This window comes from Equus caballus, chromosome 7 (assembly GCF_041296265.1).
Source record: "Equus caballus isolate H_3958 breed thoroughbred chromosome 7, TB-T2T, whole genome shotgun sequence".
Classification (NCBI taxonomy): domain Eukaryota; kingdom Metazoa; phylum Chordata; class Mammalia; order Perissodactyla; family Equidae; genus Equus; species Equus caballus.
In genome coordinates this window covers 22,382,572-22,399,410 of record NC_091690.1, presented here as the reverse complement: position 1 = coordinate 22,399,410, position 16,839 = coordinate 22,382,572, and the positions used below count along the sequence as shown (strand labels likewise).

At 50.7% G+C, this 16,839-nt stretch overlaps 1 protein-coding gene across 2 annotated transcripts in view; it reads left to right on the top strand.

Annotated features, from left to right (window-relative positions):
- DRD2 (dopamine receptor D2) overlaps positions 1-16,839 on the top strand; it is a 60,897-nt gene that overhangs the window by 29,924 nt on the left and 14,134 nt on the right. The gene's annotated exons all lie outside the window — the stretch shown is intronic.

Here is a 16,839-nt window from a genome sequence, read left to right as displayed (position 1 = left end):
TTTCCTGCTGGGGCTGGGGAGGGGTAGAAAAATCTCTACTTTGCCCAAATGTCACCCGTATTTCCTAAAGCTACCCCAGCCTCGAGAGTGCCCATCTTCCTGCCACCAGCAGCCTTGATGGTGAGGATCGGGTAAGAGGATCCTGGAGCATCCTCAGACACAGACTTTGTAGATCAGCGACGTGAGCAGCTCTGTTTCCGTGGATACTGTTAAAAAATAGGAGACTCAACTTAAATCTATTCTGGGGCCTGGCAGTAAATGTAAGTTAAGTGAAACCAGCTGAGTGTAGGGCTATAAGGATTGCTGGGGACTGTGGTAAACTTGAGGGCACTGTGCTTCAACCAGCTGGGGTTGGATGTGGTGACAGGAGGTTGGGGCTTCTGCTAAAGCCTTGGGGCCTTGCTCCTTTCAAGCTGGGGCACCTGGGGAGAATGTAGGGGGCAAGGAGCACAGAGTAGCGATGTAGCTTCTTCTCCTTCCCCGTCTTCCATCTTTGGAGTGCAGACACAGCCTCTTCCCCATAAGCAGGGTCCTCCTCTGGTTGGGAGGGCCCCTTCCTCCTCCATCAGTGTGTGCCTTGTGTAAAGACAGCTGCCTCTACTTGACCCCAGCTTGTTGTTACCTTGCAAGAATGCTGACCTTGTGTTTCCAAAATCTTATGATTCTTTTTGTAAGAGAAGCTAGAGATCTTTATTTGAATGTGAAATCTCAAAATTTTAAATATTGACAATTAGTTGCAAGTTTTCAACCCTGCTACATGAGCCCAACAAAACTTGTCTGCAAGGTAAATGTGGCCCACAGGCTGCCAGTTTGCAACTTCTGGAATGAAAGGGATTAGCTCACTAGCACTGAATCTCTGTTGCTGGGCTGGTGGAGATGATTAAATAGGCAGCCAGCCATTGCCAGCCTCAACAAAATGGATTGATTCTGTGTTCTGGCCTGCCCAAAGTAGTTGCTGGCTTGGGGCTTATGGCATGTGGCTCATTGTAGGAAGATAGCAAACTCTGTTTCTCAGATATGTGATGGCTTAAACTGCTTGGATGGTGACTTTGTGGGTAAGAGTGCATGATTCGTGGATGGAAGCCAAGGTGCCTTGGCATCAGCGGGTTATTTGCACGAACTTGGCAGCTCAGACTGATCCTTAAGGAGAGCTTCCCCTCCCTCCTGCCACAGCCATCAAAGCTCTCCGTCAGCCTGTGCCTCAGGGAGCTGTCACAGCTTCATTACTGCTAATTCATCTTCACTTAGTGCATCAAAAGGCTGATTTATCAAATTGGGTGGGCGCACAGGAAGTTTGATTAGCCATATTATGTTATTTGCCATGACGGGCTCAGAAATCTTAGCTCATCTGTGTCCCAGGGGTCCCAAGATAAGACCAAAAGTGTTTATGTTCTGCCTCAGAAATTCTCAGGATCAGAAGCCAGCGTGACAACTCCAGCCAGAGGTGTTTCCTTAGTGACATTCCCGATGGGGGCCTTCTCCGTTTCCCTCCTTCTCTCTTTCCCTCCCTTCTTCTAGCACCCCCCAACTCTGTAGGTGGTTTTCTGGATTAAAGCTATCAAAAGAGGGCCCGGGGTAAGCAGGGTCCCTGGTCCCATCCATTGTCCTCTTTGGCTGAGCAGCTCTTCTGCCTGGGAATTCCCTGCCATCTTTGCAACTAACAAAGCACTCCTGGATTCGGATTAATGGCCTCTGCTACTGTCCCCATCATTGCCCCTGTCAGTCTGCCAAGCAACAAATCCAGAGGTGCAGCCCTTTCCCCTGAGGAAGAATGGGACAGAAAACTTCCCAAAGAAGTTGTCTCAAGAGGCAGCATCCCACAAAGAAACCTAACAAGCTAAAGGCCCTGGGCTGCTTCCTGATCATCTGGGGCACCACCCATGGGCACATACTCTGTGGTGCGCACAGCTTTACCAACGTCCAGGAGCAAGTGGGGGAAGGGTCGAGCTTGGAAAGCAGTCCTTATAAAGAAAAGGGTTATTGCCAGGATGTGAACAGGCTGAGTAGGATAGTACATGTCGCAGTTTCCCAAATGCCATCTGTTGCCCATCTCTGCTGAGGACAGAACGGGGAGATGAGTGCACACAGAAGTTAGAGGAATTTAGGTCAGATTCAGGAGGGACCCCCATGGAGCCTCCAGAGTCATTTTCCTTTAGCAGACTTAATATCTTTGAAGATGCAGATGATGCTGATGATGACAGGGACCATAGTGGTAGCCACTACCTGCCATTTATTGAGCCCTTGCTATGAGCCAGACACAGAGCCATGTAGGTAAAGCAGGGGATCCGTCTAGAGACCTTAACTGCCGTTCTGGTAAGGAAAGCAACCAACTCTGCGAACTTGGGTGAGTCATTTCACTTTTCTGGGTTTTCGGGTTTTTTTTTTTTTAAGATTTTATTTTTTTCCTTTTTCTCTCCAAAGCCCCCCCGGTACATAGTTGTATATTCTTCATTGTGGGTCCTTCTAGTTGTGGCATGTGGGACGCTGCCTCAGTGTGGTTTGATGAGCAGTGCCATGTCTGCACCCAGGATTCGAACCAACTGAACACTGGGCCGCCTGCAGCGGAGCGCGGGAACTTAACCACTCGGCCACGGGGCCAGCCCCCTGGGTTTTCAGTTTTTAATCCATAAAATAAAAAGATTAGATTAGGCCTTCCCTAAGGTTTCTTTCAGGAGTAAAATTCAGTATTCTACAGTTTTCCAGGTTAGTCATCAAGAGAGTAGTAACAACTGAGCGCATCCTCTGGGCCAGGCAAAAGGCTCGATGGACCTCCTGTAACTTCGGAATAACCCGGGGAGGAAGGTCCTCTCAGCCAGTGTTGAGGCTGTCCACAGCAGCGCTGTTGCTATCAACACGCACCAGCACCACGAACACTAATTAACACTCATCAAGCTGCTGGCCTTCCCAGTAGGTGCTAAAGATGTACACAGGTTTACAACAACCTCTGCCCATCAGGCCTCCCAGGCATGTCACACAGAGAGGACAGACACGGGAGCAAGTGAGCACACAAGAGCACGTGCGAGGAGCAAGTGATGGTGTCAACTGCCACGGCTCCTCAGTGAGAATGGAGGTATGATCCGTTTACAGACGGACAAAGGCAGGTCTAAACGGAAGTGATAACACACTGACATTTTTATAAGACTTTAGAGTTTGCAAGCCACTGAAATAAATCATTTTATTTGATTCTTCCACCACTCTCTGAAATTAGGTATGACTGCTCTCATCATTAAATATTATTAATTATTAAATTGAGAATTAGAGAATTGGCTCATCCAAAGGAACTAGGTTATCTTTCTGTATGTCAAACAGCTGCAATTCGAGGAAATAATCCAGGGCTAACAATCGCTTGATATGTCATAGAGTCTGCCAGGTCCTATTGCGTCCTTGGCTTGCCTCTGCCTTCAAGGATAGAACTATCTCATAGCTATTGTGGCCTTAGAATTTACCAGAAAGCCTACAGACCAAGTAGGGCTTCTTTTCCCCCAAGATTTAGAGGGAAGAATCAGAGTTGTTGCAAATCCACATGGCACACACTGAGAAGACATTAACTAAGGTCCCCTGCCAGGTGCCCCCAATGCCTCAGGCTTTTGGCTCAGCGCTGGTTGGTGGGAAGTACATGTCAGATACAGCTGAAGTTTCTCTGGAGAGTGCAGAGGATTGGGGGCTGCAGAGAAATAAGGGATCTCTTTCAGGGCCTCTCATCCCAACTTGGGTCTTCTGCCTGAGACCCTCACACAGCTCAGCTCCCCCTCTCTGGCAGCTGTAGCATCCCTCTTAAGGATATTAGCTGCCATTTATTGAGCGTCCACCACATGCTGGACCCTTGATTTGTGTTTTCTAAGTTAAGTTCACAACCACTCCAATGAGGAGGGAGTTATTGTCTCCCTTTTACAGATGAGAAGACTAAGGCCCAGAGTGATGGCATTGTCAAGGCCACACTGCTAGCAAGTGTTGGAGGTGAGACTGAGACCCAGGTCTGTCTGTTTGTCTGTCTGTGTGATTTAAAAAACCAGGCCACATTGACTCCTCTCCTTCAATTCTCGGAACAGAAGGAAGGTACTCCTCCTTATAGTCTGGTGATTGCTGCTTAGAAAAGCCTTAAATGTTGGGGGCAGAGACGGGGACGAGGAGGTAATGCAGTGCCAGTGGGCACACAGCTTGCTATCAGGATTCCGTGCCCATCGCTGTGGCTGCCCTTTCGACCTACTTCCGTTGTGGGGCAGAGCTCTGTTGGTGACCCCCAGCCTGTGGCTTTGGCAAGGAAACTGCCTTCCTTCTCCCTTCTATGGTTGTGCCCGTGTTGCCTCTCCTCTGAGTGAGGTACCAGGAGCCCGGGCAGGGCAAGATGCCCAGACCCACAGGGCTTCCCCTGTTGGTGGGTCCATAACCCATGGAATGAAAGGAACCACAGGGAAGAGCAGGAGGAAGTCGGGCAGGACTGGCCTGAAGGGCTGAGGCCAGAGGCAGCCCCTGGGGTGGGAGAGGACACGCTGGACCCCAGCTCTGCCCCCACTCCTCCACTCCCCCGAGAATCCAGGTGTCTTCTCCTCAGAGCTCACTTTGTCAGAGCAGCATGATGCCCTGGAGACGCTAAGAGTGTCGTTTTCCAGAAAACATCCAGTTGCATAAGGACACTCAGGACTCTGAGTGTGGGGCCCAGACCTCAAGGTCCCTCTTTGCAAAGCTGTAAGGGGTTCTCGTGAGGGCCCCTGTGGACACCAGTCTGAGACCTAACAACCTAGTGGGGTGAGGCCCTGGACGTGCCTTGAAGGATCCACGTTTGTGTAGGCTCCTGTCCGTATAGATGCATGGTGGATCTGGACCCCGAAGACCTTACTCCCTCCCACTCTAGATCCAGACTCAACTATTATAAGGGAAAAGTCTGGTTTCTGGAGGCAGATGGACCTGTGTTCATAACCCACTGCACCGGGTGCAAGTGGGCAAATTTGGGCAAGTTACTCACTCTCTCTGTGCCTGTTTCTTTGTCTGAGACCCAGAAATAATATCTAATCTCATGAGACTGTTTTGCAGATTAAATGAAATAATATATACACAGAGCTTCACACAGTGACTGTCATAGAAGAGGAGCTTGGTAGCTGTGACAGTTGTCATTAAAATGGTCTTCTACCCCCTCCCTCCTGTCCCTACCAGCTGACCCACCATACTTTGCAAAGGGGAGGAGATGGCCCTTTAGACCAAGGCTGTCATGTTGTTGAGAAAGGGTCCCAGAGCTCTAGCTGTGCTGGACCGGCCAAAGGAGTCATCAGGACAGAGGGAGTGTCTGTCAGGCTCGACTGGTAGGAAAGGAAACCAGCATTTATAATAAGGGAACAGGATCGGAAAGGCAGTAGGAAGCCTGGCTTGCATCCATATATTTTGGGGGGGCGGGGGCGGGGGAAGGGTTAAAGAGCAGATTAAACTTCTTTTTTTTTTAACAGTTTGTTATAGAAAATTTCAAATTTATTCAAAATTAGAACAGTACAATCAATCTCAATGTATCCATCAGCCAGCTTCAACCATGATCAACTTATGGCCAATTTTGTTTCATCTGAACCCCCCATATTATTTTCAAATAAATCCCAGACATCATATAACATCAACTGTAAATATTCCAGTGCATATCTCTAAAAGATAAGGACTTTAAAACAATTAATTGGAATGCCATTGCCACACCTAAAAATTGTTATTGATAATTCCCTAATATCATCAAAAATCTACTCTTCAAATTTTCAACGGTCTCATGAATGTCAAGGATCTTTTAAAAGTTAGTTTCTTTGACTCAGAAGTCAAATAAGGTCCATACGTTGCAATTGGCTGATATGGCTTTTAAGTTTCTTTTATTATAAAGGCTTCCCCTGTCCCCATCTTTTTTTTTGTTTCCTTGCCTTTTATTTTTGGAAGAAATCGGGTCGTTTGTCCTGAAGCATTTTCCACAATCTGGATTTTGCTGATTGCATTCCTGTGGTGAAGTTTTCTCTTTAATTTGTCTTTGATGTACCGACACCAAACAGATATTTGTGTGGGAGTCGCGAAGGTAAATCTTGCTTGTCCCCGGCTCCGTTTCAGAAAGGTCTCCTCTCTTCTTTATGGAAAAGAAATGTCCCCGCTGCCAGCCTGCTGGAACAGGAGGAAGGGGGACATGGCGAAAGGGGTTTCCAGCAGAGCAATGGTGGATGTTGGGCGTTATTTGGACTGCAGCCTCTCGCTGTTTTTATGAACAGGGATGTCTTTTCATAAAGCAGAGCAATTTTCTGCCAAATAGCAAGGATTGTTTTTCCTCCTTCTAGAGCAATAAGGTTCAGGATTTGTCTCCCTCTTGACTTTCAAGAGCATGTTTTCTCAATTCTTTCCTGAAATTAAAGTAAAGGTCAAGGAGGCTGGTCTGAGACCCAGCCCTCCCTTCTCTCCAGGCTCCTGCTGGCGCGACTTTGGCAGCCAAGTGGGCTGTCTCCCCGGGCTCTGGTGACCCGGCCTGGCCCCCAGGGCAAACCAACCTCAACTTCCCAATTCTTTTCTTTGTGGGGGAAAATTGAGGAGGGAGGGAAATACAGAGAAAGGAAAAAAGAAAACAGTGTCAGCCTGTGGGCTCCGTTCTGAATTTAGATCTCCTGAGCAATTTCCAGAGGCTTCCTTCTTCACACCGTGTTCCTTTCCTCGGGGAGGGGGCCCTGGGCCCCACGCCCTCCGCCCTGCTTCCCACCCGCCAGGTTTGAGCGCTGCACGTGAGCTGCCCCAGTGATCTGCCCCTTCCCTCACACGGGGTTGAGCAGCGAGGATTTTTAATCAAAAGGCAGCGCACGCAGGGAACATACCACCACCACCCCGCTCAGCATTGCGGGAGCCGTTCTCCCCCACCCTTCCCCACACTGAGTCACTCCAGCTAACAGTTAATTAATTTGTGACACTTTGACAGTTTGTGAGGAGACATTTTTACGAAGCCATCAAAATCCACAGGGATGGAGCTGTCAGGCAGACACCCCTTTCTGCATTCACTCTGTCTCCAGACCCTCCCTCACCCCACTGTAGACTCTGGGGCCCTGGGCCCAGCCCTGAGGGAGGCCTGAGATAAGGCCACAAAGTCCTGAAGTCCTCTTGGGGCACTCCACACTCCCAGAGTGTGGGAGGCTGGAACAGACCCGGGAACACCTGGCCACATTGGGAAGAAGCACAGGATGAAAGCATCAGAGGCAAGGAGGCCCCCGTCAGGCTCCACTTGGCTTACTCCCAGCTCCTGGACAAATTCTCCCTCAGGGGCCCCTTCCACAGCTGGACAAGGAGCTGTGTGTGCTCCCGCCTCTCCGGGGGACACTGCACCCCACCCTACAGCTCTGGGGATGAGCTGCGACCCTCACTGCACTTGGTGGCTCACTGTGGGTGCTTTATAGTTCTGGTGGCACTGAGGGAGAAGATGGGTCCTGCCGCCCGGGCCTGCTGCAACTTTGCACCTACGGTGGAGCGGCAATCTAGACGCTGTGAAACCCTGGGCCCCCCGGCTTTCCAGTAGCCCAGAAGCCATCCCCACCAGCTCTGTGCTCCCCTTTCCCCAGAACTTAGATTACCTCTCCACATAACGCCCTCTCCTTTGCACAGGTGCATTCTCTTTTTCTTTCGATGCCTTGAAATCCTGTGTGCCCCAGTGACGGCCCACCTGGGGAGCTCCCTGGATGGAACCAACCAGCTGGGCATCCAGCCCAAGCTACCGCTCTGACTGGGACCCAGAGGTTCAGAGAGGACCTCAGAGGCTACTGGTACTGCTGGAGAAGGATCCAGGGAAGAAACAACAACCAGGGCAGAGAAGGATCCTGGGACTGGCTCCTTCCCACCTAGGGGAGACACTAGCTCCCATGGACGCCTCTCAAATGTATATTGAGCACCTACCATTGCCCGGCACCATGCTGGGAGGTGAGAAGACCAAAATAAAACGAGACAGGTGTGATCCCTATGCTGGTGTAGCTCACAGTTTGGCAGGGAGAACAGACACTAAACAAATAATTAGATGAATAACAGTTTAATTACACCTGTGCTAAGTGTCACCAAGGAGCACATGTGCTGTGAGAGCATTGAGCAAGAGGACCACTCTGAGCTGGGGCATCAGGAAGGCGTCCCTGGAGAAAGGGCATTTCTGAAGTTGAGAAGGAGGAAGAGGTCAGCCAGGGGGGGTGGGTCCTAAGCCCAGGTGGAAGGACTGGCCTGGTTAGGAGTTGGGATGCTGGAAACCGAGGGGAGGGAGCATGTGGTATCTATGCTGATAGGTCTGTGGCTTTGGTGACAGTAAGTTGAGTGAGCATCCGAGGATAGCTTCTATTTTCTGTGAGGTAGGAGGCAGAGCCAGGACTGCCTGGCCAGGTTTAAGTCCAGGGAGCAGGGGGAGAGACTTTGAGCAGGTGACCAGGTTACCAGCCTCAGGTTAGGTCACTGAATACCCTCAAGACTGTGCCCACCTTCCTGGCTCCAGCTGGAAGGAGCCAAAAACAGCCAGAAAGCAAGAATGGGAGAGATTCATTCAAGCTGTTCCACACTAAGGAAACCTGGACAGATAAGGGATCTAAACTCTGCAGCTGAGCTGCTGTGTGGTCCCCTGCTTACTCCCTCACTGCCCCGGCAGGGCTCCAGGTTGGACTAGCAAGGCGTGCCGTGACTGGAGGGGGCAGAAGAGGGTGATGTCAGTGTGTGGCCTCCCCTCCCACCACGGGCCACCAGAGGGGAGATTGCCCCACTAGGCTAGGTCTTTCGAAATAGTCCAGACCTGTCCCCCTGTAGCAGCCCTGAGGCTCTGGGTAGAGAGGGGTGGGAACAAAGAAGGAGTCCAGGAGGGAACAGGGTACCCCCACCACTCCTCTGAATGTCTGTGGCCTGGGAATTTCTAGGAGCAAGACCTTGCCTGAGCCTGGGAAGGGCGGCTGTCCTTGCCCTATAATTGAGAAAAGGCAATCAGTATTTCTTCCCTTGGAGTGACTACTGGTGCCTGAGCCAGACTCACAGCCTCACCACCCAGCTCCCCTGCCTCTGGGCCTGGGAAGCCGGAAAGATGTTCAGGACCAAGGAGAGAGTGAGCCGTGGAGGTGACAGCATCCATCTCCCCACCTCCACTCCTGTCTCCTCTGTTCTCTATCCCAACATTCCTCTCCATTCCTCCCGCCCCCTCCTCCTTGTTCCTCTCCTCCTTCTCCTCTTCCCCCCCCCCAACCCTACCCCACCACCCTCTACGTCCCCAGCCCCAGGGCTTGGAGGTCTTTCCATCCAGATAAGATGAGACTGTGGCTGTTCACCCACCATACAGGCTTTCCCAGGGTCTGGGCCCAGAAGGTTCTCCCTGAAGGCTCCTGGGCTAGCGTTCCAGGAACCAACCTCTGCCTCAGTTTCCTCTGGCCCTGCTGAGGCCGCCCTCCTGGGCTCAGTAAGCAAGGCATTATTCAGTAACTTGCTCCTTTTCCTTTTGGAGTAGGAAGGAATGAGGGGGCCTACTCCCCCTCCTCTTCCCCTTCCACCCTCTTCCCCTCCCACCCTCCCCTCTGGGAGCTGCAGGAGGAGGTGGGGAGGGGCCCACTTCCAGGGCACAGCCTGGACCTGTGTCTTGAGGAGCAGGGGCGTGGCCTGAGTTGGGGGCCCTGGGGAGGAGCCCCTGACCCACTCACTCTCACCCAACTCACGGTTCTCATCCAACTCCAGTGCTCCAACAAGCTGCTTTTGAAATGCAAATGCAGAACGCTCTCCCCACCCCACTCCTTTTTCATTGAAATGCTTCAAGTTTCAGAAAAGAGGGAAAAATGATGTGTTTAAGACAGCAGTGTCTCACCCGCCACGAGCCTGATAAGGGATTGTTAAATTTTAATTAGACAATTTGATTCCTTCAAATGCCAAACTTTCCGAAGAGGCAGCACCAAGGGAACCGTTGAGTTTATGCTGCACCAAGGGGCTCCTTACCCCCACCCCCGGGCCCTGCGCCCCAGGGTTGTGCTGCTTGGATGGAGGAATCAAAGCCTGAGAGAGAAGGGCATCCTCTCCTCTCTCCTCCTGGACCAGCCAGCAGTCCTCCAGGGTCCCAGGCTGCCCTCATAGATTGACCCTTTTGGCCCCACCCACTCCAGGCTGGGGACCAAGGGTGACCACACCCTTCAAGGTCCTCTTCAGAGAAAATGTCAGTTTGGGGTGTCAGCCTTGGACCGTGGAGCTTATTTTCTTCCAACATACTTGTGAGAAGCTGTTTCTGTTTACAGGCTGGAGAAGCTGCTGGCTGCCACTGGGGTGTGACCGGGAGAGCAGCTCACCTCCTTGTCACAACATCTACCCCCCTGGCCCCTCTGCAGTGGGTGTTCTGAGCAGTGTGGCTGGCAGGGGCAGCCTCTGCGGGCCAACTTGGCCCAGGTGTTTGGGCTCTAACAACGCTCTTCAACTTGAGAGCTAGTGGATTTTCAAATCAGGGCACACACAGAAAATGGTCACATTTATGAAAGATGAAGGGTAAGTGGCAGAGGCAGTGGATGCTGGAAATGCCCAGCTCCACATTACACTTACCCTGATAACCCCACCTACCTCGGTTCATTCCAGACATCTGCTGGGGAAGCTCTGCTGTCTAGGCTCAGAAGAGAGCAACCATCACAGCGGTGGAGGTGGGCTGGGTGTGAGGGAGGACTTGATGGAGAGGGGTACTGACCACCCGAGTGGCTGATTCTGGAAGATCTTTCGGTAGACCTTTGCCCTTCTGAGTTGGGACAGGGCAATGAATACCGGACACCGATGAGAGTCAGGTGATCTCTGGTACTTTGATGGCCTGAGGCTTGCAGGCTACCCACACAATGGAGGTCCCCATACTCCTGGCTCCCTCCTCTTTTCCAACGAGCCAGGGCAGCTGAAAAGGAAAAGCCTAGGAGGCCCCAGAGCCCACCTGGAACCTCGTCTGCAAGCGTCTGCCTGGTGAGATGGGGTGGAGAGCAGCGGTTGCCCTGCATTGCTGCCCAGGAGAGATGAGGATAGTGCCGTGGGAGAGAGGCAGCCAGTCCTTCATGGAGGCCTGACAGCTGCAGGCATCTTTATCAGTTCGGGCTGTCATAACAAAACACCATAGACTGAGCGGCTAAAACAACAGACATTTATGTTCTCCCAGTTCTGGAGGCTGGAAGTCTGAGATCAGGGTGCCAGCATGGTCACGTTCTGGTGCCTCTCACTGTGTGCTCACATGGCAGCGGGAGAGAGAGAGCAAGCTCTCTGGTGTCTCTTCTTATAAGGGCACTCATCCCAACACGGGACCCCACCTTCGTGACCTCGTCTAGACCTAAGCACCTCCCAAAGGTCCCATCTCCAAATACCATCACACTGGGGGTCAGGGCTTCAGCATAGGAATGTTGTGAGGACGCAGTTTGGTCCATAGCAGCAGGGTTAGATCATCCATCCCTCTCTCAGGAGACGGGACTAAGTAGCCAAGCCCATAAGAGCTAAGAAACGGCAATGCCCGTGCATGTAGTCGGCCCTCACTGAAGGCTTCTTGACTGAGGACTGTGATTTGGAGCTTTGACTCTTGAGGCAGGAGCCACCTGGGAGGAAGATGGAGGTGGCATATGGTGTTTGGTGAGCAAGTTGATCATATTTTCATAACTCCAAGTCAAAATGCTTCTTCTGACAACAGAATTTTCTTTTAATAATATGTGATCTTATTTATCTGAAAACTCTTCTAACTGTAAGGGTAATTTGCCTTGGGTTATATATTTAGCCAATCTCCTTTCTGAAAAAGAACAAGAAATTTGGATCTTCCTGGCAAATCCAGGGTGCCAGCTATTGTGTGAGATTGGCACTTCCCACCTGCACAAGCTCCAGAGTGGGCACTGACCTCACCTGGCTTCTCTGGAGCCAGGACCAGGCCAGAATACCTGGAACTCTCCCCTCCCCCCACAGGCAAAAGTTCTGCCAGGGCTGGAGAAGCTCGAGGGGCAGGCGAGGGCAGGATCTGAGGGGTCTGCCAGGTGCCCCTGGAGTGAGAAGGACCACATCCTGGCCCCTCCCTTGTGCCTCTTTCTCAATGGATGGCCCTTGGAGCCCAACAGCCTGTGCAGCCCAGGGACAGAAGGAGAAGAGGAAGGGATGGGGCTGGAGCTGGAGAAGAGGAGCCTGGGGACAGGCAGGATTTCTCAGGCTTCAGAGAAATGCCAGGAGGTCACTATATTTTATCCATTCGAAGATGCACATTCCTCCCACCTCCCATATTATGTCTCTGAAATCAGAGCGCATTTTACAACTGACCCCATCTTACAGCTGTATCTGGCTTGACGGTATTTTTCCTTTCCCGGTGGTACGTAAAATAATGGCGCATCGTACATTTGATCTGTTTTAGAAATATGGCTAGGAAATATGGCAATTGGTATTACAATCCCTGGCTATAGCAGGTGGACTGAGAGAGCTGAATCTTCCAGGCCAGCTGCTACCCCGTCCCGAGGGTCGCACAGATTTATCCTGCAGCCATAGCCCAGGAACAGACTTTGCTTTCTCTTTCCTTGACTCCCTCCCAAGAGGTTGAGTGCTGCATTTTGGAACCCTGCCCCCTCATGCAGCCCCCACTTTCCAAGGATGAGCCATAGGAGGCGGCATGGTGTAGCAGGAGCAACGCAGGGGTCCTCTGACCCTACTGGGCAGTGTTTGGACAGCACCAGTCACCACATCTCTCTGAGCCTCAGACTCATTGTCTGAGTGCTTGGTTCTTTTGATTCTTTGGCTTGGTTTGGTTTTAAAAGTCAACATTTCTTGATGGTTTACCTGCTCCAGCCACACATGCATCATCTTACTCAATCCTTACAATAATAGTTGCTGTCCCTATTTTGCAGATGGGAAAACTGAGGCTCAGGAAAGCCAAATAATCTGGCCAAGACCCCAGAGCTAGTCAAGGTAGAGCTGGGATTTGAACCCAGGTTTTCGGTCTTCAGCCCCTATGTTATGCCAGCACCTCCAGTGCTAGAGTCCCTCGTCTGTGGAGGTGGCTTTGCTGATGTCTGAATTCCTGCTCAGTCTGGTATTGTGTGAGAGCTCGCCAGGCAGCCCCTGCTCCTGAGCGATGTCAGCCCCAGGTAGCAAGGGTGCTGAGGACATAGGAGGGACTGGGGATTGCTCTGGGGGTGGGAAGACAACCCTGTACCAAGACATTAATAGGGTCTACGGGCATTTAGTCATTGTCTGTGTTTTCCCACTCTTTCTGTAATGTAAATATGTTACACTTGTATCAGCAAAAAGCAACAAGAAAAATTGAGAATAAATACTAAATTAGAAAATTCAGTGCATGAGGTCTTTCCAGCCTCGGGTGAAGGGACGCACCACGGCCCTGCAGAGTAACCAGCGCGCAGAGGAATGAGTGCTCACCACCAAGCCCTTCCTGACCGGTACGCTTACATTTACCATCTAAACTGTACCCGTCATTTTAAGTCCCAGTTTAAGTTCTATCCCCTCCAGGAAGCCCTCCGTGAACGCCCCCGCTGTGCCCATGTGCATATCCTCTCTGATTTCTGAACATCTGCTGTGTGGGGTGCTGTGGGGATGCTGTAGATCCCATGAAGGACTGAGGCGCTCTTTCCACAATTCCTGGGAGTGTTGACACCTGACAGTTCTCAGCTGGGTCCACCCTCTCGGTGATTGCCCACTGCTGAAGAGAGAGGCCTCTCTCAAGGTCACACCCTTTCCCTGGGATGGTCCACAACCCGTGACATTATGAGAGGGCACAAAGGGCTCCCTGTTGCCCTAATTTAGGCAATTCTGCAAGGCTCCCTGAGGGAGTCACCAGAGGTCTTTGGCGTGATTGCAAGGCAGCCTGACTTCCCCCTCTGCCTGCTTCTGCTTCCTCCACTTCCCTTCAAGTCTCCATCCTGAGAGCGTTCCTGATAAGTTTCCTACTCAGAATCCACTTTCTGGAGACCCAACCTGCAACACCCGTGATACTCTTTTGTCCCTTGTTAGTCTGGTGACCTATGTTAATAGCTGTATTTCAAGTGTGGAGGAGTTTTCTTCCCAGTTAGACTCATACAGCCTTTGGTTCAGTTCAGCAAGCATTTCTTGAGCACTAACTGCCTGCAGATCACAGCATTAGGAGTGTGAAGAGAAGAACAGGATAACATGCTCTTTTGTTTATTCTGTGAAGACAATGAGGCGTGAGCAAGGCACGGTGTGACCCTTGAGATGCTTACAAACCCGTGAAAAAAGCAGACACACAAATGGGGTCTGTTCCAGAATAGAACCACAAAACAATGTTGTGGGAGCCCTGAGGAGGGAGGGAGATGGTCCAGCCAGGAGGACGTGGGACGGATTCCAGAGCAGGAGGGTTCTGCACAAGCCTTGCTTTGAAGGATGTGTAGGGACCGGGCAAGTAGGGGGAAGGGAAAGGAAGTTTTCCAGACACTCTTCTGATTGGTAGAGTGGGGATCATAATTAGAAGCCTCAGAAAGTTGTCTTGAGGACAAATGAGACAGTATATATATAAAAAAAACTTGACAAACTATCAAATCCTTTGCAAGCACATGAAGCTGTTTATCAGCATAGGCAGGTGCAGGAGTGTGCTGCAGAAACAGAAGACTGGTTGGATGTGGAGAATGGATGGGGTAGGGGAGACAGGAATGTGAGAGTCTCCATCAGATGCCACTGGTCCTACCTGGAAAGGGACTAAGGAAAAGGGAGGAGAGGTAGTGAGGATGCTGGGGGAAGTGAGTGCCTCTATGTCTCCAGCCCCAGACAGTGCTTGGCGCAGTGCTTTATGTCTAGCAGGCTCCATAGACGCTGATTGAGTAAATGAACGGCAGGGGCAGCTCATGTTGCCTGATCAATACATGCATACAGGTCTCCTGCTGTGTGCTCCAAGTGGGAAGAGGTAGTAGCTGGCTTTACAGATTTCAGCATCAGTATGACACAGTGCTTCACTATCTTAGAATTGGAAGACTCGTTGCATGGGTGGCATTCCATGTCACTCCACAAGCTTTCCCGGAAGACTCCAGAGTGGTGGTGCTGGGCGGGACATCATCCATACTCCTCTGCTGAGAGCTGGCAGGGAAGATGTGTCACACAGGAATGAGGGTGCAGAGGTGGTGGGCAGACCCTTCTCCAGGGGTCTCCTCTGATCTGTTGCAGCTGGTGTGCCCTCTTCTTGGATCTGGACGTGGTACTGTCTTCATCCCAAATGGCATAAATTTGTGCATTTCAGATCGATTTGGGTAGCAAAGCATCTGGAAATCATGGTGCTTTGTGTGGAATGCCTTGAAGTACTGATAAATTTAATTCCATTGTGTGAAATAGGAACACTTTTGTTAGCAGGAACACCAACTATATTATATGTGCATTGTTTCAGTCACAACCAAAACACAGGCTGTTAAGCTCATCAATGCCCAATGCCTCCCTAGTCTGCCTCGGAGCCCCTCTGCTTTCCTTTCTCAGTGAGCAGCACCATCGGCCTCCCAGAGCACAAGGCAGAAATCCAGAGTTATCCCCGACTTCTCTCCCTGCTCGCCCGATCCCCACTCCCACCCCACATCTATCCAACGACCAAGCTCCAAGAAATTGACTTCCGAGTTAGCACCTGATTCTGGACACTTCTCTCCATCCTGATTCCCACTACCTTCATTCAGGTGACCACCATCTCTTACTTGAATTACAGCTGTAACCTCGTTCCCTTCCAAGATTCCCTCCATGTCACAGCAGCCGGTGACCTTTCTAAAACACCAGTCTACTGGAGTTATTTCACTGCACCAAACTCTCAGGGACTCCCAAGCTTACAAGACCCGATCTGGCCCATGAATGGCCTGACAATTTAAATTTCCCCAGCTTCACTGTCATGCCCTACATTTTTCCCCAAATGGAATTATTTCTTGTTTGGGACTGTGTTCTGCTCTCTCTGGCAAACATGTCCTCTCACTCCATTGTCTGGCTAACTCCTCCTCCTACTTCATCTCAAATGGCACCTCCTTCAGAAGTCCCTCTGGGATGAGACACCCATTCCTCAGGGCTCTCAGTGCACAAATCCAGAACCTCATTGTCTCTTACTTGGGTTCCTGCAACAGCCTCCCAGCTGGTGTTCTACCATCCCACTTGGCCCCCCTCTTCCATTCTCTACACAGCTGTCAAAATTTCTCAAAGGCAAATCTGATAATGTGGTTCCTGCTGCCCTTAGGGTCAAGTCTGAATTCCCAGCATGACTGTGATCTTGCCTGTTGCAACCTCCCTGGTTCAGCTCATGCCAGTCCCTCTGTACTCAGCATCCTGAATTTCTTCCCAGCCCTCCACCGTGGCCCACTCTCTAGCTCTGTCTTTTCCATATGCTGCTTCCTATGTTGAGATCCTTCCCCTGGCTCCCAACTCTTTACTTGGCTAATTCCTACTCGTCCTTCAGGTGGCTGTCGAACATCACTTCCTCTGGAAAGACTTCTTCGAATCCCTAAACTGGGTTATGTGTCTCTCCCCACCATTCCGTTTCCGAGAGCCTACCACTCATAGATTTAATGGCTTGATTAACTGGCTATTGTTTCTTTTAGAATGTGAACTGGAGAACCATGTCTATTTTGTTCCTGCCTATGTTTCTAGTGCTATAGAAAACAGTGCTCAATTAATATTTGTAGAATGAATGCATGTTTCTAGTCCTACCACTGGTAGCTGGAACTCCTTGCCAATTTGTCTTGAGTGTGGTGCATGGGATGTGCTTAATAAGTGTTTGTTGAATAAATGGGTGAATGAATGATCAGCTCTTTTCAAGCTCGTTTTTTTTATTATACATTTAAAAAAAATTATATTTGGTCATTTGTTCTACCATCTGCAAGAATCGCTAGCAGAACAGTGGCAGCAGTTCTCAATGTTTTAAGAAAATTGTTAGATGCTAAACGAAAT